Consider the following 26,196-nt stretch of genomic DNA (forward strand, 5'->3'; position numbering starts at 1 on the left):
ACACAGGTATATATGTGTAAGACTGCTAGTTATTGAACGTGCTCTATTGCTTATTTGTGTGCTGTTTTAAGCCCTCAGAAGTAAGACCTGTTGAATCCAATGAGGGTTTGCTCCCAAGGATGCAATGGAATTGTCATCTTAAAAAAAAAAGTTGAGACTCTAAAAAGAGTACAGAGAAGAGCAACAAAGATGATTAGGGGACTGGAGGCTAAAACATAACAGTTGCTGCAATTGGGTATATCTAGTTTAATGAAGAGAAGGACGAGGGGTGACATGATAGCAGTCTTCCAATATCTCAGGGGCTACCACATAGAAGAGGGAATCAAGCTATTCTCCAAAACACCTCAAGGCAGGACAAAAAGCAACGGATGGAAACTAACCAAAGAGAGAAGCAACTTAAAACTAAGGAGAAATTTCCTGACAGAACAATTAATCAGTGGAACAACCTGCCTCCAGAAGTTGTGAATGCTCCAACACTGGAAGTTTTTAAGAAGAGACTGGACAGCCATTTGTCTGAAATGTTATAGGGCAGTGATGGCAAAACTTTTAGAGACCGAGTGCCAAAATCGCAACCCAAAACCCACTTATTTATCGCAAAGTGCCAGGGCTGCATCAGCATTGTGGTGCCCTCGGGGGGGGGGGAGGGAAGCGTCTGAGTGCCGCTTTGGCACGCAAAAACCAGGGGTGCAAAAATGGGCCACCATACTGCAAGGTGCAAAAATGGCCACTGCCACACCACGGGGTGCAGATACAAGGTGCTACACCATGCAAGAACAGGGCAGGGCTAGTTAGTATCACACAGGCACTAGCCCCACCCCATTTGCAGCCCCTCTCTTTTCTTCCAGTCCACCAATCGACAGTGGTTGGTGACCTCTGCTCTACCATCTCTACTTGAGCTTGCTAGTCGGCTGCTTTGCCTCCTTTGTGCTGGATGGGGCTCCTGCTCTGGGCGGCGGTGGCAGCCTGATGGACCTGCTGCTGACGGCGGTGGCATGCGGGCCAACAGAGAAGGCTCTGAGTACCGCCTCTGGCACGTGTGCCATAGGTTCGCCACCACTGGCATAGGGTTTCCTGCCTGAACAGGGGGTTGGACTAGAAGACCTCCAAGGTCCCTTCCAACTACTACTACTACTATTATTATTATTATTAGTATTATTACTCTGTAGTGTCTATGGTAATGAGATAAACTGAACAATTTGAAATGTAAGTCCTAGATCTCCCTAGGCTTCTTGATATTCTCATTGCTGTTTATAATAATTAAATCTATTCATCTAAGTATGCATCTAGTTGGAATATTCCATGATTTCTATTTTTATGTTGCAAAGCTCAGTGATGGATGGTTTGTTTTAATATATGATCATTGACTCATTGTAATTGCAGATATTATGTCCCTCGTTCAGCAGCATCTAGATAAGATCATTGGCTACTTTTAGAAGAAGGGCTATTCTGCAGTCTTAAAATGGTAGCATTTCATCCTATACTCATAGCTGTAAACTAACAGGACTCTTCCCTGCATTTGTTGTAAGAGAAATGAGTTACTATAAACAATAATTCGTTTATACAAATGTCTTCCTTTTGGGATGCTTGAATAAAAAGAAAGATGTCCTGTTTTATGATAAATATAGAAACGGATGTGAAGAGTAGCAACAGCTTCAGTGTTGCTAGAAGCAACATGGACTTCAAGTGAAAGCAAGCCATGCATGGAATTGATTAAAATAAAATGTGTCTTTTGAAAAAAGTGGCCTACTTTGCCAGGTTTGATAAGTTACTAAGACAAGAGTCAATCCCAATTTCAGGAAGCAGAAAATTTTCAGAGGTCTGCCATATGAGATCAGTCCCACTTATCCTAGGAAGCAAGAGAAAAACAAAACCTAGTTTTTCTAGCTTCTACTATCACTTTAGAAAGCCTTAGTAAGACCATACTTGCAATACTGCATTCAGTTGTGGTTACCACCAGGGCTTTTTTTCTCATAGAACACTCAGAACGGAGTTCCAGTTCCAGTTCTTTTTTTGATGGATGTTTTCAACTTTTGCACAAGCTGTGCTACTCCCTCTATTGGCTTTTGAAAGCCAATAGGAATTGCTGCTGAGCGTGGCAAAAGACCCGGCCAGCAAACTTTGTACATGTAAGTTGTCTGCAATGAAGGCGAGTTGGCAGGAACTTTGTACCCCTCCCTGCTGCCCAACTACACCATCTCCTAGTTGTAAGTAAGAGAGGACCAGGAGTGGGAGGTGGGGAACAGCACTTAATTCTGCCCTGCCGAAAAAATGTAGTCCATGTGCACTCCTGCCTCATTCTCACCCATGTCAGCCAGGCTCTCTATGCTGCGCTGCAGCATGGAGAGCCTGGCACTGAAGCACAGAAAACGTGCACACCTGCCTTTTGTTCACCTCATGTCAGCCAGGCTGACCACAGGTCAGAAAAAAAAAACACAGGGGGAAATAAACCCCCTCCTCAAATAACTCACATTTGTCAAGTCCATCTTGCCCTCTGCGAGACCTTTGGCCCAATAGGGAGATGAGGCCTGGTGGACACGATTTCCCACTCTACCTCTTTTTAACCGTAGCCCTGAAGATACATGGAGGAGATGGGAGCAGCAAGGCCATGGTGCTGTGGGATCCACAGGGCCCGCTTTACATAGCGGGGCTGCGTGGGGCGGTGGCGGGGTGGAGGCGGCGCTGGTAGGGTGTCTGTAGGTGTTGGGCGCGGAGGTGGCACGCATGGGGCATGGCGGGCAGCTGATCTTCCATGGGCCGGGCCAGCTGGTGGCCTACCTGTTGCTGTACCTGCTCCATTGCCGCCTTGCCCTGTGCACCTACATGGCTGCCTGGAGCACCTGGCCCACGATGCCTGCCGCCTTGGCCTGCCCACCACCCTTGCCCTCCCACTGCCTTGCACCAGTGTTTGGCTTTGTGACTGCAAGCTCTGCACCATCGGTGTGCATTGTGGCAGACACATCACCTTGCACGGATTGGCCCTGAACTGCTGCACTGACTTAACCTGGTTTGACCATATCATCCTGTGTGGCCTGGAGGGGCTGGGGGTCACCTCCCTCAGCCAGGAACTGTGTCTCATGGCTACTATTTTAGTGGTTATCTGTATTCTTGCAGATTTTGTGTGTCTATCTGAAGTGGTAATCTTAAGCATTTTTTCATAAATTACTTAAGGATATGCAACTATATTTTCTCATATTTATCTAATGTTACTTTTGCATCCACTTTTTTTAATCCATTTTCTTTCTGTCATTAATTCCCCAAGAATAAGAAATGTAAATTGTAAGCTCCTCATAGCACAGTTCTATATCATTGTTAAAATACATTGGGCAATTTTGGACATATTCATATTCATAAATAGATTGAATTGTAACACTTTCCCCCTCACCTAAGCCTGTTCTCTTGTGTGTATAATTTGAACATAGCCAGGCCATTTTTTATCAGCAGTTGTAAATAGAAACAAAATGTTTACCTTATGTATTAATAACAATTTGTTTGCAATTCATTATCTTGTCAGTAACAAGACTCCATCAATTAAACACATATATGTTGAAGGCAGCATATGCACTTGTATTAGACATCTATTATCTCCCACTGATAGTCCTTCCAAAAGGAACTCAATATATGTCATACTATATATGCAAAAGTTGTCTCCTCCTCTATTAAAGTGCAACACATCATTTTCCAAGTAGACAAAAAAATAATATTCCATCTTTACTATACTCACCTACAGTATATAAACAAGGGGGGGATATCCCACAATTTTTCACCCCTATGGCAGCCTACTATGCTGTCTTCGTGATAAATTTGATAAAAGAGAACTTAGTGTTCTAAGTTCATCATGAACTAAGTGATGAAAATAACTATTTTGGCAGGGATGAATTAATAACATGTGGTTTGGGTTATAGGAGCATCTCATTCACTTGAACCAATGTGATCTTATCTTTAAAATGGTATGTACAAGCTATCAATAATGTGGTTGCTAATATAGGTAGGTCTGGCTTATGAGCTGTTTGTATTTAAGGAGATGCTCACAACAAATTCTAGTTTATTTGGTGAATGCGTGAAAGATGCATTACTTCATCTAAGCCAAAAAACATGAAAAAACTAAAGGCAATTATGAATTAAACTTGGCTCAAATCTCAAAGATTTGCCGGACCAGAATTGGAAAAAACTTTGGAATTTACTATGAACTAGTTACCACAATATAAAAAGGTATTGAGACTCTGGAAAGAGTGCAGAGAAGAGCAACAAGAATGATTAGGGAGCTGGAGGCTAAAACTATTTTCCAAAACACAAGACAAGAAACAATGGAGGGAAGCTAACCAAGGAGAAAAGCAAGCTAGAGCTAAGGAGAAAATTCCTAATGGTGAGAGCAATCAGAGGAATAGCTTGCCTTCAGAACTTGTGGGTGCTCCAACCTTGGAGGCTTTGAAGAATAGACTCTATAGCCATTTGTCTAAAATGTTATAGGATCTCCTGCTTGAACAGGGTTGGATAAGAAGACCTCTTCCAATTTTGTTATTCTACAGTGGGAAGTCAACCCCCTCACGAGAAAGAAATATTTTTGGGAATATTAAAAAGCAGAATATTTACATTTCCCCAAAGGATCTTAAAAACAGAAATCCCCCCCCCAAGTCTCTCTGCTCCAAACAGAAACCAGGCCTGCAGAAATGCAGATGTGATAACCTTGTCAGAAAGATTGGAGCCAGGAAGCTGGGATTAGAAAGATAAAGATCCTTAAAATCAACAATCCCTCACACTAAAAAAATCCAACACTCATCAGCCACAGTCCCAGGGAAGCAGGATATGACTTTTAGGACATAATAGGATTAACCCACCACCATCAGAATACCAGAAAGGCACACTCATACTCAGGTCAAAGTTTATGCCACAGGAACAACTCCAAACAAAAACTCAAGAAGGTATAAAGACCCAAAGATACAAATACAGATTTGACGAGACCTGGCTTAAAAACAGTAACTGTGAGAGGGACCTTGGAGTCCAAATGGACGATCACTTGACTATGAGCCAGCAGTGTGCAGCAGCAGCCAAAAAAGCTAATACAATCCTGGGTTGTATAAACAGACATAGAATCAAGATCACACGAAGTATTAGTACAGCTTTATAAAGCCCTAGTAAGACCACACCTGGAATACTGCAGCCAAATTTGGTCACCATATCACAAAGGAGAGTTTGGAAAAATTCAGAGAAGAGCAACTAGGATGATCAAAGGCCTGGAGACTAAAACATATGAAGAACGGCTGCAGGACTTCAGTTTGGCTAGTCTAAAGAAAAGAAGAAATAGGGGACATGATAGCAGTACTCCAATATTTGAGGGGCTGCCACCAAGAAGAGGGAGTCACAAGAAACAAAGGTTGGAAAATTACCAAAGAGAGAAGCAACCTGGAATTAAGGAAAAAACTTCCTGAAGTGAAGACAATTAACCAGTGGAACAGCTTGCCTCCAGAAATTGTGGGTGCTCCATCACTGGAGATTTTTAAGAAGAGGCTAGACCAGGTGTCGGCAACCTAAAAAAGGAAAAGAGCCACTGGGAACCGGTTCCATCACAAATTTAAAAAAGTGGGAGCCGCGTGCGTGTGTCCATGCACGTGCATGTGCAAAAACTTTTTTGCGCATACGCAAAACGGTTTTTTGCGCATGCGCGGACGCACGCAGCTGCCATTTTTTAAAAAAGTGAGATGGAACCGGTTCCCGGTTGCCCGACGGCGATGGCCCGTCTGCAAAGCTGCCGCTTTCGGCAGCTTTGCAGATGGGCCACGGCAGCTTCCTCAAAGAGCGGCGCCCCTGCCCATTCCGAGAGGTGCGCGCGCACCTCTCCAAACCTTTGGAGAGGTGCGCGCGTACCTCCACGCGAAGGGGCAGCGGTGCCGCTCTTTGAGGAAGTTGCAGACGGGCCGCGGCAGCTTTCTCGAAGAGCGGCGCCCCTGCCCATTCCGAGAGGTGCACGCGCACCTCTCCGAACGACCAGAGGTGCGCGCGTACCTCCGCGCGAAGGGGCAGCGGTGCCGCTCTTTGAGGAAGCTGCCGCGGCCCGTCTGCAAAGCTGCCGAAAGCGGCAGCTTTGCAGACGGGCCGCGGCAGCTTTCTCAAAGAGCGGCGCCCCTGCCCATTCCGAGAGGTGCGCGGGCACCTCTCCGAACGACCGGAGGTGCGCGCGTACCTCCGCGCAAAGGGGCAGCGGTGCCGCTCTTTGAGGAAGCTGCCGCGGCCCGTCTGCAAAGCTGCCAAAAGCGGCAGCTTCGCAGATGGGCCGCGTCAGCTTCCTCAAAGAGCGGCACCGCTGCCCCTTTGCGCGGAGGTATGCGCGCACCTCTCCAAAGGTTTGGGGAGGTGCGCGTGCACCTCCGCCCATTCGGGGAGGTGCGCGCGCACCTCTCCAAACGGGCGGTGCCACTCTCCATTTGGAGAGGTGCGCGCGCACCACTGCCCGTTCGATGAGGTGCGCACATACCGGGTGGCTGGGAGCCGCAGGAGACGGCTCAAAGAGCCGCATGCGGCTCCGGAGCCGCAGGTTGGCCACCCGTGGGCTAGACAGTCACTTTTCTGAGATGGTATAGGTTCTCCTGCTTGAGCCGGGGGCTGTACTAGAAGACCTCCAAGGTCCCTTCCCTTCCCATTCCTATTCTATTCTATTCTATTCTATTCTATTCTATTCTATTCTATTCTATTCTATTCTATTCTATTCTATTCTATTCTATTCTATTCTATTCTATTCTATTCTATTCTATTCTATTGAAAGCCAGTTTTGTCTAGTGCAAGGGGCAGGCAATTAATTTTTCTAAGGGGCCACTTAAAAAACTGGAACTGTTGTGAAGGACTGTTATTGCTGCTGCTGCCCCACTGTTGCTCTGCCTCCACCATGTCTCTGCCCTACTGATGGGGGCAGACAGGGACACTCAAAGGGCAAGATGTGGCTCATGAACTGTAAAATGCCCAGGTTTGGTCTAGCAGTTTTAAGACACCCGGCTAGAAAACTGGAGACTATGATTTCCCCACCTTAGACATGAAAGCTGAATAGATACCTTTAGGCTGATCACTCTCTCCCAGCCCAACCCAACTCACAGAGTTGTTGTGGGGAAAATAAGAGGAAGAAGAATATTAGTTGTGGCCAGTGCTTTTTTTGTTAAAAAAAAAAGATGCAGGAACTCACACATGTCATACAACCCGCCTTGCCTACCCTACAAAGTTCCATCCAAAAAAAGGTGCCGGAACTCCATTCTGGGCGTTCTATGACAAAAAAAAGCTCTGGTTGTGGCCATCACCTTGAGGCAGGATAAAAATAAATTTTTTTTTTTATTAATTACATTTATATCCCGCCCTTCTCCAAAGACTCAGGGCGGCTTACAAGCTTAGCAGTAGCCTTCATTCTATGTATATGCCTGCTTGTTAGGGCTTTCCCACCCCCCCCCAAGCGGCATTATTACAAAGTCAGCTTATTGCCCCCAACAATCTGGGTCCTCATTTTACCTACCTCGGAAGGATGGAAGGCTGAGTCAACCTTGAGCCTGGTGGGACGCGAACCTGCACTAATTGCAAGCAGCTGGTGTTACTTAGGGAGGCATTAGCCCACTGCTCCACCAAATACATAAATAAAATGAAATTTAGAAAACAAACATATGTTAACTTTATCATCGTATTAATTTTAATGTCCTTACCACGGGAAAAAGTGTTCTTGCTCTATTTGAAATAACACCGGCAAATGCAGGATTATTGTGGTGTCCATTTTGCCATGCTCAGATGTGTAAAAAGAGAGAACAAAAGAATAGCCCAAAGGCAGACATTTTCCAATGTGTGAATCATAGCTCTGCAAGTTAGGGCAGCTCTACTGATTCTAATGCCAAGAAGAAAATAGGTTACAGTTCTTTGTTTCAAAGCTATGTTAAAAAAAACATTTAATTCATAAAAAACATTTGCCACCTCATATCCTATAGATATGTGCTTCTTCTATATACCTTCTATAATATTTATTTTTAGTAAAAGTTTTTATTAATTTTTACATACATAATTATTTTTAACCAATGTGCTGTCTGAATTTACATTCACTAATACATATTTAATTCCTAAACCTTTATTCTTTCTTCTAGCCATCGATAAAATAAGTCCCAAATTTGATAATATTCCATTTCTTCTTTTTCTTTCATTCTCATAGTCAGTCTGTCCATCTCTGCGCATTCTAGTATTTTTTAATTATTTCTTTATCTATTGGTATTCCTTCATTTTTCCAGTATTGCGCAAATATAATTCTTGCCACTGTTGTGACATGCAAAATCTAATATAAGCTTTGTTTGTTAGTCTTTTCTGGCATTATACCTAATAAAAAAAGTTCAGCTTTAAAATCTACATGTTCTCTCAACATCTTTTCTAGCCAGGTATGTATCTTTTTCCAACAATTCTTTAGTTTGTCACATGTCCACCAAACATGAGCTTCTATAATATTTCTTGCTGTCAGTGTAGAATTCCTCACCAAAGTAGATATTTCTGCATTAGTTTGTGTTATTGGTAACAGAAGATTAGATTCATCATTCATTTTTATGCAAAGGAAAAGGCATGATCTGCTAATTCTCTGATAAAATGGGGGAAAAGGTGTTTTATTAAATATTATGGGACTTACTTCTTGGTAAGATAGAACAGTGTGGGGTGGACAGTACCATCACCAGAGGTATTTGCAATTGAATGAACAACTGAACTAAGTGTGCAGTCCTCAGTGTAGACCAGTGTGTTTCAACATCTTCATAAATGATCTATATCAGGGCTTTGCAACCAGTGGTACGGGTACCACCTGTGGTACATTGGCACCTAGCAGGTGGTACGCGACCATCCTAGAAAAGTGGTAGCGAGGGAGGGGAATGAGCTAAACCGGTGGTAGCACCCACAGAAGCCTGAGTGAGAGACAGCTGGAGCTGCAGGGCTGTCAGGGCGCAGCGGAAGAGCCAGGATCAGCACCAGGCTCCAGCTGGAGCTCGGCGCTGATTCTTGTGCTTCTGCTGAGCCCAGAAGAAGCGCCGATCAGCTGGAATATTGCAGCATCCCCATGGTCTTGTGATTTACATTCAGATGCTTGGCAACTGATTCATATTTATGACGGTCACAGTGTCCCAGGGTCATGTGAAGTGACCAAAACCTGCTACAACCACCCAGCAGAGGGGGGGGAAATAAAAACCAAACACCCTCCCCCCACTGCCAATCCTCAACAGAAATGCTCACAACAATGAAAACCTCGGACAGGAGGAAGAGCGCCGCTGGGCAGGCAGGCAGGCATCTTGCTTGGCTGTGGCTTGGGGGGCACTTTTTTCAGTGCCATTGTAACTTCAAACAGTCACTAAACGAACTGTTGTAAGTTGAGGACTACCTGTACTTCATCACTTTTTTTTTGGTCATCAAGTTTTTAACACCTTGCTAGGTGACTGGTGGTACTCAGATGTTGCCATATCCTAAAAGTGGTTCAATGGGTGAAAAATTTGAAAAGCCCTGATCTACATGAGGGGATAGAAGGATTTCATCATATTTGCAGACAACACCAAGTTGGGGAAAGCATTAACACTTTGGACTAAAGAAATCGGCCCTATTCAGTAAGAGGCAGTTTAATGTGAGAAAAGTAAGGTCCTGCACTTAGGCAGGAAAAACCAAATGCATAGGTATAGAATAGGTAGTACCTGATTTAAGAGTCGTAATTGTGAAAGGGATTTAGATGTCCTAGTAGACCACCATTTCACTATGAGCCAGCAGTGTGCTGCAGTTGCCAAAAAAGCCTACTGAGTCCTAAGCTGCATCAACAGGGAAACAGCATCAAGATTACAAGAGTAATAGTAGGCCTGGAGGCAAAACTATATGACGAATGATGCAGGAACTAGGTATATTTGGCCTAATGAAGAGAAGAACCAGGGATGATATGATAGCAGTCTTCCAATATTTGGAATGAGGGGGCTGATTTATTCTCCAAATGACCTGAAGGCAGGACAAGAAGCAAAAGGTGAAAATTTGTTCAAGAGAGATCCTACTTGGAACTAAGGAGAAATTTCCGGTCAGGGAGGATAATTAACCAATGGAACAGCTTGCCTCCCAGAATTGTACGTGCTCCAACATTGAAGGTTTTCAAGGAAATAGAGCGTCTTCATACTAGTAAAACCAAAAAGAAAGAGAGAAAGAGAATAAGGGAGAAAAAAGAAAGAGAGAAAGAGAATAAGGGAGAAAAAAGAAAGAAAGAAAGAAAGAAAGAGAGAGAGAGAGAGAGAGAAAGAAAGAAAGAAAGAAAGAAAGAAAGAAAGAAAGAAAGAAAGAAAGAAAAAGAGAAAGAAGGAAGGAAGGAAGGAAGGAAAAAGAAAGAAAAAGAAAGAAGAAAGAAAACAGAAACAATGAAAATGGCAAAATATATCATTCTCAATACAGGTTAAAGTATATATTGGCATTGTGGTCTTTGTGAGTGGTGGTCTACATCTCCAAGATGACATACATATAACCCCCAGAATAAATTTACAACTCTTAAATAGCTGAAATCAATTAATATTACTAGATTTATAGGTTTTATTGATACACGTAACAATCATTTAAGCATCAGCAATAGTAACTTCAACTTCCACCCCAGGCTCAATGCTGATAGAAGTTATTTGTTTGACAATCTCTGAAGGACTGTGTAAATCAATGAGGCGCTTATGTATATGCATTTGGAAACAATCCCAAGTTTTGGAACCTTCACCACATGGTGTTTTTTTCATAGTGATTTGCACAGTCTTAGTAGGCATGCAAACATGGCCTTTCACTTTCAGATATTTTTTTTTAGCACCTCTGATGAGATCTGCACAAACCTTTTCAAGAGACTTCACATTCTTGTTCCACAGGGGCCTTCCCAGTATCTTTAAATGCCATAGCTGCCGTGAAGCTTTCCTGACTGATTTAAGCCCGACCGAAATGAGCACCAGAGGCCCAGGGAACAGCGGTGGGTCAGGAAACAAAGAACGAACAGAAACACAGACACTTGCCCAAAGCTACTAGATTTATAGCATTCAGTTTCCTTACTTGAAATCCAACAGTTTTCAAGCAATAACATTGAAATATTATAGATGTATAGCATAGAGGCTGTTCCTCAACTAGAAATGTAACTTAGAAGGTAATCTTTTGGGGCACAAGCTACCCCATAGCCATATTCAGAGAAATGACGAGATAAGCTTCTGAGATCAGAATTACATGTGAGTGATCAAAGAAAAGGAAGATTCAAGTCAAGTAGATTCCTTGTGTTATTGTATTTTATTTTTTATTTGCTAAAAAGGCCAATACAAGTCATAGGAGGCTTATCTTCCTCTTAATGGCAACCATAAGGTGAAATTGGTAGCAGTAATAAGTATCACCCCTTTATGGATAACCACGATTGGTTGGTCGCTGACCCTGAGCCAGACATCCTAGAATGTGAAGTGAAATAGGCCTTATGAAACTTGAGCAACAACAAAGCTAGGAAGTGACAGTATTCCAGCTGAGCTATCCAAAATCTTAAAAGATGATGCAGTAAAAGTGCTATACTCAATTTGCCGGCAAATTTGGAAAACTCAATAGTGGCCACAGGATTGGAAAAGGTCAGTTTACATTCCAATTTGAAAGAAAGGCAATGCAAAAGAATGTTCAAACTATCGCACCATTGCACTCATTTCACATGCAAGTAAAACTATGCTTAAAATTCACTCCAGCAGTATGTGGATCAAGAACTACTAGAAGTACAGGCAGGATTTCAAAGAGGCAGAGGAACTAGAGATGGGGACTGCAGCCAAGAAATTAAAAGACGCTTGCTCCTGGAGAGGAAAGCTATGGCAAATCTAGATAGCATACTAAAAAAACAGAGACATCACCCTGCCAACCAAAGTGTGTATAGTCAAGGCCATAGTGCAATGTATGGCTGTGAAAGTTGAACCATAAGAAAGGCTGAGTGCCAAAGAATTGAAGCCTTTGAACTATGGTTCTGGAGAAGACTCCTGCGAGTCCCTTGGACTGCAAGGTGTTCAAACTGGTCAGTCCTAGAGGAGCTCAACCCTAACTGCTCTTTAGAAGGCCAGATCCTGAAATAGAAACTCAAATACTTTGGCCACCTAATGAGAAGGAAGGACTCACTGGAGAAGAGCCTAATGCTGGGAAAGATTGAGGGCAAGAGAAGAAAGAGACAACAGAGAATGAGGTGACTGGATGGAGTCACTGAAGCAGTAGACATAAGCTTAAATGGTAGAGGACAGGAAGGCCTGGAGGAACATTGTCCATGGGATCACGATGGGTTGGACATGACTTTGCAACTAACAACAACAATAAGTATCAATCAGCTATACTAGGAACAGGAGAAGATATCTGGGATGTAAATCCACTTAGATTTATATACCACTTCACCACTTTACAAACGCCAGCCAATTGCCCCCAACTATTTGAGTTCTCATTTTACTGTCCTTGGAAGGATTGAACGCTAAGTCAACCTTGAGCCGGTCAGGATCAAACTGCTGGCAGTGAGTTAGTGACTTAGCCTGAAATACTGCATTCCAACCACTGTACCAGCATGGCTCTGCATGGCAGTAGTTGGGCAACGATTTTGAAAAATCTAGGGTTATTCTTAAATTTCCTGGTTGAAGGTTAATACTAGCATCTTTAATTGACATCCAAGACTGTTGATCTTGCCTGGCTTAATTTCAACCTTTTGTTCCATCTTGTTACTGTCATATCTTACTTGAACTAAAGTTTGGAGGAACTCAGAAACTTGCCTTTTCTTTTGTGCCAGTTTGAGGGAAGGGGACTTGTTATCCAGAAATTTTTAACTAAGAGCCCTCATTGCTTTGTATGTCTGGGGCAGCTTAGCTCTGAGAATTCGCTGAATTCTTCTGAAAGCCACTGGAGTAATAGACTGGCACAGGGTAATCTCTTTTAGCACAAAAAGGCATCTTAGAGTCTCATTTCTCTTATTTCTAGACTGAAAGGCACAAGCCTAATTACTCATCTGAGAGCAGGGCTTCACTGAGGCAGTCTTCAGTCTGAGTTTGCAGCCTTAAATGGTAAGTCTTGCTCAGGGCTGCAGTGAGAGGTGGAGAGAGGATGCCTCCGCCTCTCCAGCACATTGCAACAGACACTTTGAGAACAAATACAACAGAAGTCATTTCTTTCTTCAGTAGTATGAATCCAGTGCATTTCCCTACATCTGCCAGAGCAAGACTATGAAAGCTCTCCAGTTTTTCTTTGTAAAAGATCTGAAAGACGATTATTTTGCTAATGAATCTTGAATTTCTCTGCTCTACATTAGAAACCAGCCCATTTTTTCTCTTTTGGGTCTTGATTAGAATAGAGCTGGAAAGGACCATGGAGGTCTTCTAGTCCAGCCCCTTGCTCAAGCAGGAGAAGCTATACCATCTCAGACAAGTGACTGTCTACTCTCTTCTTAAAAATCTTAAGTGATGGAGCACCCACAATTTTTGGAGGCAAGCTGTTCCACTGGTTAATTGTCCCCACAGGAAATTTCTCCTTAATTCCAGGTTGCTTCTCGCTTTGGTCAGTTTCCAACCATTGTTTCTTGTCCTGCCCTCTGGTGCCCTCTGCCTCTCAAATACTGGAATACCGCTATCATATCTATTTCTTCTTTTCTTTGAACCAGCCAAACCTAAATCCTGCAGCCATTCTTCATATGTTTTAGTCTCCAGGCCTTTGTTACTCTTCTTCAAAAGTATCAACATCTTTTTTGTAGTATGGTGACCAAAATTAGTTGCAATATTCTAGGTGAGGTCTTACTAGGGTTTTATAAAGTGATACTAATATTTTGTGTGATCTTGATTCTAAGTCTCTGCTTATACAACCCAGTATTGTATTAGCTTTTTTGGCTGCTTCTGCACACTGCTGGCTCATAGTCAAGTGATCATCCAAGGTCCCTCTCACAATTACTGTTTTTGAGCCAGATCTCGCCTAATCTGTACTAAATATAAACTTTGCTTTTCGCCACATTAAAATTCATTTTGTTGGACTGGGCCTAAGACAGAACCTTGTGGTACTCCACTGCTTACTTCTCTCCATGTGGATGTAGTACCATTGAGGACTACTTGCTTAGTACGGTTTGTCAGCCAGCTACAGATCCATCTGGCGGTGATATCTATTCCACCCTTTTTCTAGCTTACTAAACAGCAGGTTGTGGTCTACTTTGTCAAATGCCTTACTGAAATTTAAGTATACTATTTCCACAGCATTTCACTGGTCTACTAATTTAGTCACTTTATCAAAGAAAGAAATAAGATTGATTTGGCATGATCTCTTTTTAATAAACCCATGCTGGCTAGTAGTTATAACTTTATTTGCTTCTAATGTTTGCACATCTGTTTTTTGATTATCTTTTCCAGGATCTTCCCAGGTATTGATGTTAGACTGATTGGTCTGTAGTTTCCTGGGTATGTTTTTCCCCCCTTTCTTGAAGATGGGAACCACATCAGCCCTTTTCCAATTCTCAGGTACTTCCCCGCTGCTCCAGGATTTATGAAAGATGTGGTGCAGTGGTTCTGAGATAACATCTACCAACTCTTTCAGAACTCTGGGGTGTAACCTGTCGGGTCCCAGTGATTTATATTCGTCAAGGTCGGATAGGTATTCTGTTATCATTTTCTTGCTTATTTTAATTTTTGTTTTTAGTTTGTGTTTTGCAGTAGATTTTTTGGTATATTGGGCTATAATTTCTTTTTGTGTGAAGACTGATGCAAAGAATGAGTTAAGCAACTCTGCTTTCTCCCTACTGCCTGTTACTTCCTTGCCATCTTCTCTCTTTAGTGGACCTATGATTTCCTTGACTTTTTTCTTGTTATTAATATGTTGAAAGAAATGTTTTTATTTTTCTTGATTTCTTTGTTCATTCTGAGCCTTTACTTTTGTAAAAAGATGGTAAAAAGTGATTTATGAACGGTTTTCATACTTTCAACCGTTGCAGCATCCCTACAGCCTTGTGATCAATATTTGGATATGTGTTAATCAGCATGTATTTATGAAGTTGATGGTTGTAGTCCCAAGGTCATGTGACCTCATCAAAGTCACTGTGGGAAGCTGGATTCATTTAATGACTTGTGATTCACTAAACAACTGTACTGATGCACTCCTTATCCATGGCGAAAAAGTAATAAAAATTGAGCATGACTCAGTAACTGCTTTGCTCATCAACAGAAATTCTAATCACAACTGTGGCCAAGTTGAGAACCACCTGCCCTTAATCTTAACAAACTAGTACAAACAAACAACAAACAAACTAGTATCTTCTTTTTAAAAAGTTTCATAATTGTACTGGTAGATTGTTTAATCAATGCTGTAATTAAATGCCTATAAAAATATTTGTACCTGTGGCTGTTGACTTTGCTACAGTCAGGCATTCAGTACGGAGCTCTGTTAAGTTTGCAAATGGTGTTGAACAAAGGCAAGTCTGCACACGGTGTAGGTTTTTGTGGTGAACATTTTCTTTTTTGACTGAATAGCAGGAAGCATCTGTACCTCTCATTATACCTGCTGAAGTTGTTACTTCCGGTATATCATTTTGTACACAGCTGCAAAAAATCTCTGTATTGTTCTATTGCTAAATACATCCTTAGAATCACATCAAAGCCCATTTGTGGCTGTTCGTTGCCCTAAAGAGCATAGCCTGGCACATTTGTGAAAATTGTCCAAATATCTTATATATATGATTATTCTTGGAATATAACAGATACATAAAATGCTGAATTAAGATTCTTTCTCAGGTCTCAGTTTACCCATGGGAGTATTTGAGTGAGTCTGTCTTCCTTTCTCTTCCTTGGCCCCATCTGATTAAAAGAGAAACTCAAGTTCTGTGAATTTCCTATCTATCTATCTATCTATCTATCTATCTATCTATCTATCTATCTATCTATCTATCTATCTATCTATCTATCTAAAATTAAAACAGCTGTGCCATATTGATATCTAGATCAGTAGTTCATATGATGGGAAGAACAGTTATTTGCTAGCGTGTTTTTTTTGTAACGTGAACTTCTGTTTAAGACTGATCCTATCTGTACTTTTGGGTAAAAAAAAAATCAAGGAAAAGATACATTACAAGCAGTGCTTTTTTTCTAAAAAAAAAAAGGTGTCGGAACTGTCATCTTGGTGGGCGCAGGAGGCAGGGGGTGGGGTGGCGGCACTGCTGCGGTCACGGGTGCAAAGGGTGTTGGTGGCAGGCTGCCCCCCAGGGCCAGAGCCGGCACGGCTGGTGCTGTGGGAGCAGCGGAGCCCGCTCTATATGGCGGGGCTGCGTGGGGCGGGCGGTGGAGGCGGTGCAGGCCAGGTGATGCAGGGTGGCCACTTAGGCACGCAGGGCGAGGCGATGGTGGAACAGGTCCAGCACCAGGTAGGCCACCAGCCTGGCTGACATGGGTGAGCACAAGGAAGGAGTGCACATGGACTCTGCAGAACCCACCTCCCACTCCTTGTCCTCTCTTACTTACCTAGTTGAGATGGTGTAGTTGGGCAGCAGGGAGGGATGCAAAGTTCCTGCCAACTCGCCTTCACTGCAGACAACTTGCTGGTTCAATGTTTGCCAGCCAGGTCTTTTGGCATGCTCAGCAGCAATTCCTATTGGCTTTTGAAAGCCAATAGAGGGAGTAGCATAGCTTGTCCAAAAGCTTTTTGTGTGTGTGCAAAAAAGGGTGCCGGAACACCATTCTGAGCGTTCTATGAGAAAAAAAGCCCTGCTTTTATGTTTTAATCTTATGATTTTAAAAATATTGTAAGTTGCCCCAAACCTCGCCATGTGCATTGCATACAAATATTATATAATCGGTAAATAAAGGTAGAACATATGTTAAATATACATCAAATGATAATATGCTTCTCTACAAAGTCAATTCTTGCTCAATGACAGACCAAGGAGTTAACTCGGAAAGGCAAGAGGAAAATTTAGAAGAGGTTTGTGCAACTTGTAGAAGGGAAAGGCCCACACTGATAAATTAAAAATCTTTGTGGTCTGCAAAGGAATGCTGGTGGGCTAATCAATGATTTGGTGACTAGAGGAGCATCTACAGTGTTGGAGTTTGTGGTCATGGTAAGCCATGGAGGTACTAGGCAACATGACTTTCAGGGCAGTGGTGGTGATTTTATTACTTTTTTTTTAAAAAAAGTCTGTGCTCTGTCCAAGGGTGCTTGGTAGACTGCATGTACAGGCCTGATCTAGAATTTATTTTGGAGCATTCAACTATCTAGAGCAGGCATGTCAAACTCATTTTGTTTGAGGCAACTTCTTATAAAAGAATTGCCATTAATTTGTTTTAGTAAAATAATTTAAATCAATTGTTCACTTGATTTCAAATTGAATGAATTATATTGGTTGACAATGAGATTTTTTTAAGTACAATTGCCAGATGCAATAAACTGGTTTTAGGTATATGTGTGCACTAATTATTTCAACACCAATACATTTTAACAACATATTCTATTTGTAAATGAATGCAAATGCAAATTATACAATTTTTTGTGCAAAAATAAAACAAAATAACAGATTTAAGAGCTGTTATCATTAGTTATCCTTAGATAACAAATAATTCCATCATCCAAAACTTTGTTATACTGTATTTAATGAACAGATGCTTTGGGATTAAAAAAAAAGACTGACTACATTTGATTGTGTATCACCATGGCATTAAAACAAAATTCGAACAGTGTATGAAAAATAAAGGTTCTCTAAACGTCTGCTGGCTATATCTATACATTTTCCTTGATAGCACTCTATTGCCTTCTTTTTAGCCTTTTTTTTCAACTTCCCAGCTTAAAAAAGGCAAGGCACCTGGAGCTGAAAGTTACAGAGACTGTTTAAGCAGGTTGCTAAGCAACCTGTTCACACTCGGCCCTTCTTACCATCCCACTTTTAAATTAGCCTGTATGGATCGCATTTCCTTTGATTTGAGCCATCTGAAGGCCTGTTACTGTGATGCATTCTGCTGCTCTGCAACCTGGCTGCCTGAGGAGAATTTGGCTCTCCGGAACAGTTTCCTTTTTTGTTTGTGTGTAAAAAAGGTGCAGGAACACCATTCTGAGCATTCTATGGGAAAAAAAGCCCTGGATATATCACATATAATTGAAAATTGTAATTAGTTGCGTGTGCACATTCAGCAAGTGTGATGTATTTGTGCTGGCATTTCTAGACTTTTTTCCAACCACATCCAGAAAAATTTGCAACAAACATTGGAATTCTTAAGGCCATGTTTGGTATTTCCCAGCAATCTGTTACTCGAAGGAAAAAGCAATCCCTGCTGCGTTACTGATCCCAGAGAAGCATTTGCATGTATGCAGGTATAGTTATGGATGAGAAATATTGGTTGCAAAGTTGGCATTTTTGGATGTAATACAGATATTTTGGACTTATTTTTATTTCTTTGCATGTTTGATATTTTTAAAAAGGCATATGCTACTGACTACGCTTATGCACATATGTAACATCTTTTGCTAGGATACACGACCACTGCTTGTCCAGAATGTGAAAAGTGAAAGATTGTGACTAAACAAAATTTTAATGCACAGATAATACCACCAGAAATTATTTTAGCCTTTTTAATAAATATTGTTATTGATGTTAAGCTCACCATGGAAAACATCGTATATTGTTATGTATATACTAGGTTAATTATTTAAAGACTGACATGCAACATAACTAGATTCTAAATAATCTATTTTTCAAAACACACAACAGTCCAAACAGTAAAAGTAAAGTCCAAATTAAGAATATTTCATTCTTAAGAATTGTTTAATTTAAAGTGGTTTAGTTGTAATAGATGGTTAGATTCAAAATAGTTTTCAAGAGTATGTACAAAAGATACTATTTTTTTCTAGCATCAGCTAAATTAGACATATTACATTGAGAAAAATGTTTCTCATTTCTTTCCTGTTACCTTTATTGATTTCATTGCAAAGATGTTAACATAGGAAATAGATTATTTTGTTATCTAATTTTACCTTCCAAAAGACAGAAGCAGATGAAAAATGTGAGGTTCTTTCCTGTTGGCTTTTTTGAATTAGCTGTTTTAGATTCTAAAAGTTTAGTTCCTAAAGAAGTAACCCTGTAAATAATTTTAATGTCCTCTTCTAGTGCAGGCTGTTTTATGACTCAAGGACTTCAACTCCCAGAATTCCTGAGCCAGCATGGCTCAGCTTGGAAACCTCTCCCTTTCCCCTCAGCATGGCTGGCTCAGGATTTCTGGGAGTTGAAGTCTACGACTTATAAAAAAGGGCCAAGATTGCCTAGCCCTGCAATAGGCTTTCAGAGGAGCTGCAATGAGTTACCATATTTTCCTTAGAAATATCACATTGAATAGTGGAAATTCAACCACTATTTGTGGTTGTGATTTTCGCCACAAATGGGAAGTTGGAGATTGGATACAAATTTTCCAGGAAATGTGGGCCCAACAATGAGCTTTTAAGAAACATTCTGCAAAGGAAACAGAATGTGAATGATTGGGCAATACTTCTACTTGGAAGTATCCCATGGAATTATTACCAGATACATTTGTAAACTGTAAAGTTTGCTCAATTATGTTTGTTTGCCATTTTTAATTTTTATTTTTTTTAAAAAAATGTTGTAGTCCTCAACTTACAACCATTTGTTTAGTTCCCCAGCAAAGTTACGGTGACACTGAAACAAATAGCTTATGACCATTTTTTATACTTATGACCATGTAGGATGCCATTGTCATGTGATCTCAATTTGGGCATTTAGCAATTTGTATGCATTTATGACAGTTGCATTGTCCTGGGTCATGTGATCACCTTTTGTAACCTTCCCAGTTGACTTTAGGCAAGCAAAGTCAATGGGTAGACCCAGATTCATTTAACAACTGCATGATTCACTTAACAGCTGTAATGATTCAGTTAACTGTGGCAAAAAAGATTATAAGATGGAGTACAACTCAATTTAAAACTTCCTTGCTTAATATGTGTATGTATTTCTATATCTCTGTATGCATGTATGTATGTTTGTATCTATCTATCTATCTATCTATCTATCTATCTATCTATCTATCTATCTATCTAACTATCTATCTATCATCTTCTCTCTCTCTCTCTTAAATTTAAATTTAATTAAAATGTGCTTAACATTATCTGAGATTAATTAAATGCAGTTAATATCATTACTTCTTAAAATACTTTTTCCCAAATCCATTTTGATGGCAACTTTTGCATAGGTTTTGTTGATGAACAAAACAGATGAACACATATACCACAGGTTTTTCAAATTATGAAGTTGAGCTTTGTTTCTTTGCTCATTTCGGGCAGCATTAAACTTCTACTTTTTTATTCCTTCCAAAACAATGGAATGTTATAAATACAGTACATTTTGTAAAGGGAGACAAGACTTTGTCTTTGAAGGAGAATTTTGAAGATAGGACAGAACAGGTTCAAATTTGGTATGCAGGGAAAAATTGAGAAAAGAAATTGATCAAATTAAAGATGGCTCAGAACTGATTGGAGTTCTAGAAATAAACATTATATGAAAAATTCCCAGGGTAGATTTAATTAGGCCATGAATCAGGATTTAAAGATTGCTTCCCCCCCCAAGTTCCTGTCTCTCCTGTGTACTGAATTCTGAGCAGTTATTTTTAAAGATTTGGAAAGAATTATGAAAACCACATTTTGCTGACTTTCCCCACCTTGTTTATTATTCTAAGATTGTAGATATTGAAAAATGTTGATGAAACTTATTGCATCCTTCTGATCTTTTTAGTTAGTCTTCTCCACAATGCACTGTTAATTCTGCATTTTTTTTAATTGCCCAGTATTGCTATTTGCACTTAATGCCACTAAAATATCAAGGAAAACTAACATTTGGAATGTAGTCCAATGTAGTCTAAGAGTGCTTCCAGATGGGACAGTTCCTAGATATAACTTGTTCAAAGAGAATGTTTGGTGTTTCTTCCTATACAAAATTTGATGAGAAAAAGAAGGTCAGAAAAAGTGGAAAGCTTTGCTTATTAAAGCCACTGTCTACATTTTCCTGCCTCCATAAAATACTGTTGGTGAAGCAACTGCGCAGAAAATGCCTTGGCTTCTAGTAAGCAAACAGGCAGATTGGTTGCTTCAATCAGCAAGTCCATTTAAGGAACCAGTGAAAGAGCTTGGCCATAAAATTCCATAAGCAGTGCTGTGATTCCTCCCGAAGAAGCTCATTCCTGATGGACAGACTGGCTAGAGCTCCCTCTGTTTCTTGAATTAATGACAAAAACAGCCTAGAAGGCCACTAGAGCCAAGGCATTCTTTCCCCTCCGGGAAACTAAAAATTAACTTGGACTTCACACTCATAGTTCAACTAATCTGTGTATTTATACGTCTCCTATTCCTGCCCCCTCTTCTCCCAATGGGAAAGCTAAGGGAAGCATATTTTTGCCTGGGACATTCTTTCATTCCAAAAATAGCATTTAACTCCTTTGTTTTAATAGAGGCTGGAAGAATATTGTGCAACTTCCTGTTCTAATTTCTGCCTTTTACATTTTCCTTTTTGATCTTTACTGTACCTGTTCAGATGACTTTGGCTAATTTCTTTTATTGGGAGGGGGCAGTTGTGCAAATGTGAGAATGAAAGAAAGTCCAGTTGCCTTTTGAAGAAAAAAAAGCACCTTTGCAATTCTCAATTATAAAAAAGTAATATTAGATTTCCTTTTGATTTCTTGGTCTTCAAAACTTTTGAAATGTTATTCCATCACATCCTGAGAATCATATGTAATCACTGATTTACTCAGAAATACCAAATATAAACAAAAAATGTCCATTTGATGAGATTTATATTCTGTAACATTCACCACACATACAGTAGATTCATTGAATTTCTTGAATTATTCTTCAGAGCAGATTTTATACAGGTAGTCCTCATGTTATGGCCACAATTGGAACAAGAATTTTGTTTGCTAAGCAACACAGTCATTAAACAAGTCATTATGTGATCTGATCCAATTTTATGACCATTTTTATCACAGCTGTGAAGTGAATCATGAGGTCATTGTGTTTAATCACATAGTTGTTAAGTGACTTCCATACTTGACTTTCCTTGTAAGAATCTGACTGGAAAGGTCATAAATTGTGATCATCTGACTGCAAGTAGCTGCAATCATTCTAAATGTGAGGCAATTGCCAAGCATCCAAATTGTGATTATATGACTGCAGGGTGGTCTAATTGTACCAATTGTAAGTAACTTTTTCCAAAGTTGTTGTAACTCAGACATGTCAAACACAAGGCCCGAGGGCCGGATCCGGCCCGCAAAGTGGTTTTATGTGGCCCGCGAAGCCATCCTGGAAACAGTGAGGGAACGGCCCCCACTGCCTTGGCCCTGGCCCAGAGACCCTCCTTCTGCCAGAGACCCTCAGATCTGGCCCACCCTGGCCATACCCACCTGGCCCCCTGAGGGCAACCGCAATGCTGATGCAGCCCTCAATGAAATTGAGTTTGACAGCCCTGTTGTAACCTCTTGCTATCATTAAATGAATAGTTGTAAGTCGAGGACCTGTATTTCCCTACCTACTTATACAATGATTACAGAACTTCAGAGATACCCCAAATAAGATGTAGGATTATTATTATGGTTATTATATAATCCAACAATCTTCATAAATTGAAAGTCTTGTGCAATATGAAGCTACTTTCCCAAAACACCGAACCTTTTGTTTGCTCAGAAACAGCTGCATTGCCTTTATTCTTCCTGAATATGATCAGATTAAATTACATTTAGCTCTGTTTATTAAATCAACAGAACTATAAATCAACAACAATACTTGCTATCATGGCTATGGTACTTATGAAAAATCCCAGTTGTTTCCAAGATATGATGATATCAGGTGCAAGAAATCAGGATCCAGGGTTATTCAAATGAGTACAAATTTATCCCATGCTGCCTCTAAACAAGAATCTGAACTACTATTGGTCAAGGCAAAAATGAGGTAGGTAAGAGTCAATGGAATTCAAAGCAGACAGGCTTCCAGTTTTGTGCAGTAACACAAGCAGCCGAGGGATCATGGGCTCCACACCCTACAGCCGATTCTTTTCCCGGAGAGGCAACAAACAAGGAGGGAAACCCCACCGACCATGGAGAGACAGCAGTTGATCCTGTCGTTTGAGGAAAGCCCTCCAGAAACCAGCAGAAGAAAGGCTCTCTCCAGAGAGTAGCCTAAGCTACAAGCAGCCAAAGCAAAAAAAGCACTAATTTAAGCTTGATCATAATCAACATGTTTTGAACTGGGTAAGAATATTGATTTTCTCTCTTCTACTTGATATTAGATTTCCTGGGGGAAAAAAACCTCAAGAAGCAAAATTTCCCCAAAACTGAGAAGGAGGGGGATTCTGGGCCCACTCTCCTACAGAAGGAAGTGCCAAATTAAACTTTCATGGGGGACAGAAATATATTGAAATGAAGACTTCCGGTTTGCCGCGTGGCCGCCATGGACAGCTGGGAGACTCACTGTCTCTCTTCCGTCCAGTTTTGCTTCGCTAGGGGGCTCTGGAAAAAGCTGAAAGTTGCCCTGAAGAGGCAACCAGCTAGGAGAGGCTCTTGCTGGATCATGGGAGAGTGGCAGGTCTCCTGCTAGAGCCAGTGATCTCTCCAAACCGGTGGACGAAAGGACCAGCCATAGAAATATGGCTTGTCCCTAGGCTGCTAACAGCCAAAGTCACTCTCACCAGGCAATTTTAAAGCAGTGCAGAAGAAACTGGGTAAGATCTACCTCTTTTATACCCTAATTATTTTTGTACCTGCATAAGCTGCCAAGTATTTTCTCCCCTGTGGAGAGGGAAGGGAGATTTTACCCCTCCCTCCAGAAACAGCAGGGACTGACCACCCAGGAGAGTTTTCTAAAAAAAAAATTGAAAAACATTGGATCCAAATTGGAACTTTACTTTTAAAATTGGTGGACTATAAAAATCTTAATTTTCTATTTCTTATTTTTTTTCTTATTTTTATTTTATACTTTTACTGAAGATCTGGGTTTTTATCTTCTAAAACAGAAGGAAAAAAATGAAAAGATCAAAACAACTCTGTGATGACACCTTGTGGCTAAATGTGAGATCACATCCTGTCATTATTATTATTGAAGAGAGACTTGTTTATAACTGAGAAAGAAGATAAGATATATGCAACCTTGAGACATCAGCTGCAAGAAACTCAGCCCTGCTTTCTACCCAGTGGATTTTTTGACTATAAGCCTGTAGTTTAATATACTATAATGGAAGAAAAGCAGGAATGGACTTTTTCTGCAGAAAGACAGGAAATACTTTGTATGTTAAAAGCGATCATCCAAACTCTTTGCATAGCTGATGATGAATTATGAAATGGCAGGAAAAAGCAAGAAAGCAGCCAGGGCATGCAAACTCAAGCTACGACTACAACTGAAGAATTATCTACACAGAACTCTACAGAAAAAGTGGAACAATTAAATACTATGACAGAAGATGTTACTATTCAACAAGCAGAGATGATGGAAATTTTAATCCCATTTATATCCCGCCCTTCTCCGAAGACTCAGGGCGGCTTACAATTTAAGCACAAACCAATGTGCTTAGCAATAGCCTTCATTCTATGTATATGCCTGCTTATTAGGACTTTCGCCCCCCCCAAGCGACATTATTACAAAGTCAGCTTATTGCCCCCAACAATCTGGGTCCTCATTACAGAAAAGAAATTGACAAAAGAGGAAAAAGAAAGGACTCTCTCCATAAATCTGAAGGAGCCTGAGGATCAAAAAGAAGAGCAGATGAAAGAGAAGATAAATACTCTGGGACAGTCACATCAAGATGGAAAAACAAGGAGACAACTGGCTAGAGTTGTTAGCTCTCTCAAAAAAATGGCAATTGGATGGTCTCTTCAATGTCAAATGATAGCCACAACAGTAGAAGATCTGCTTGACGACTTAGAAGCAAAGACACGGAGGGTGGTTTGGCAAAGAAAAAAAAGCCAGAATAAGACTGAAAAGGAATGGGATTGGGATCCACATATGGGATTTAAAATAGAATAAACCCAAATACTAAAATAAGAATGGTATATTGATATTGTGTTATTAATTTGCTGAGGTAGATGGTAAGATTTTATATATATATAAACTTCTTATGTTCGAACTTCTTATGTTCTCATCAGCCAGTCATAACCTTTATCTGAGATTCGAACCTGGGCTGATTATATATTAGGCAGTTGTTTTTTAACTTCCTGAGCCACAGGTTCTTTCTCTCTTTTATTAGCTAGAACGCAAGGGAAATATGTGTTAAGTATTTGTCAAGGCTTTTGAATGCACCTTGCTAGTTAACTCTTTCCTGCTTGGCGTAACCCAAGGCTATCCACAGGATATAGTCAAATTATGACAGCTCATTATTTGTGTAAATTATTCAAATTGCTAATAAAGAATTTGGGAGGCTGAGATGATCATTTTGAACTTCTTATGTTCTCATAAGTTGACTATTGATGAAAACAGAAGAAAGTAATTGTTTTGAAAACTGAAAAAATGAACTGGTGCTGACATCTAGTGGTGGATGAAAATCTATAATTGTAGTTGCTCTAATACAGGAACTGACAGAAAGCCCAGAAAAGATAACTTGTTTTATGACCTTTAATGTCTTAACTAAACAGAGAACAGCTGCAACAAAAAGAAAACATTTTGGGCTATTCACAAGGCAAGAACTATAAATTTTAGGGGAAAAAATTGACCTTCCTGGATTATTTTATTTATTTATTGATGATACTTCACCCCGAAGCCACAGATGATCTCTCCCAGCGGCTTCATATAGATGTTGAACAGGAGGGGTGAGAGCACCGACCCCTGAGGCACCCCACAACTTAGGGGCCTAGGGGTTGACCTCTGCCCCCCTGCCAACACCATCTGCAAACGGCCCAAGTGGTAGGAGGAGAACCACTGCAGAATGGTGCCTCCCACTCCCAACTCAAGATGACGCAGCAAGATACCGTAGTTGATGGTATCAAAAGCCGCTGAGAGATCTAATAGGACCAGGACAGAGGAATAACCCCTATCTCGGGCCCGCCAGAGATCATTCACCAGCGCGACCAATGCTGTCTCCGTGATATACCCGGGCTTGAAACCCAATTGGTACGGATCCAGATACTCAGTTTCCTCCAGGACCAAAGGGAGCTGCCGTACCACCACGGTCTCAACGACCTTTGCAAGAAAGTGAAGGTTGGAGACAGGACGAAAGTTGTTTAAAATAGCTGGATC

This window comes from Vipera ursinii (genome assembly GCF_947247035.1).
Source record: "Vipera ursinii genome assembly, chromosome: Z".
Lineage (NCBI taxonomy): Eukaryota > Metazoa > Chordata > Lepidosauria > Squamata > Viperidae > Vipera > Vipera ursinii.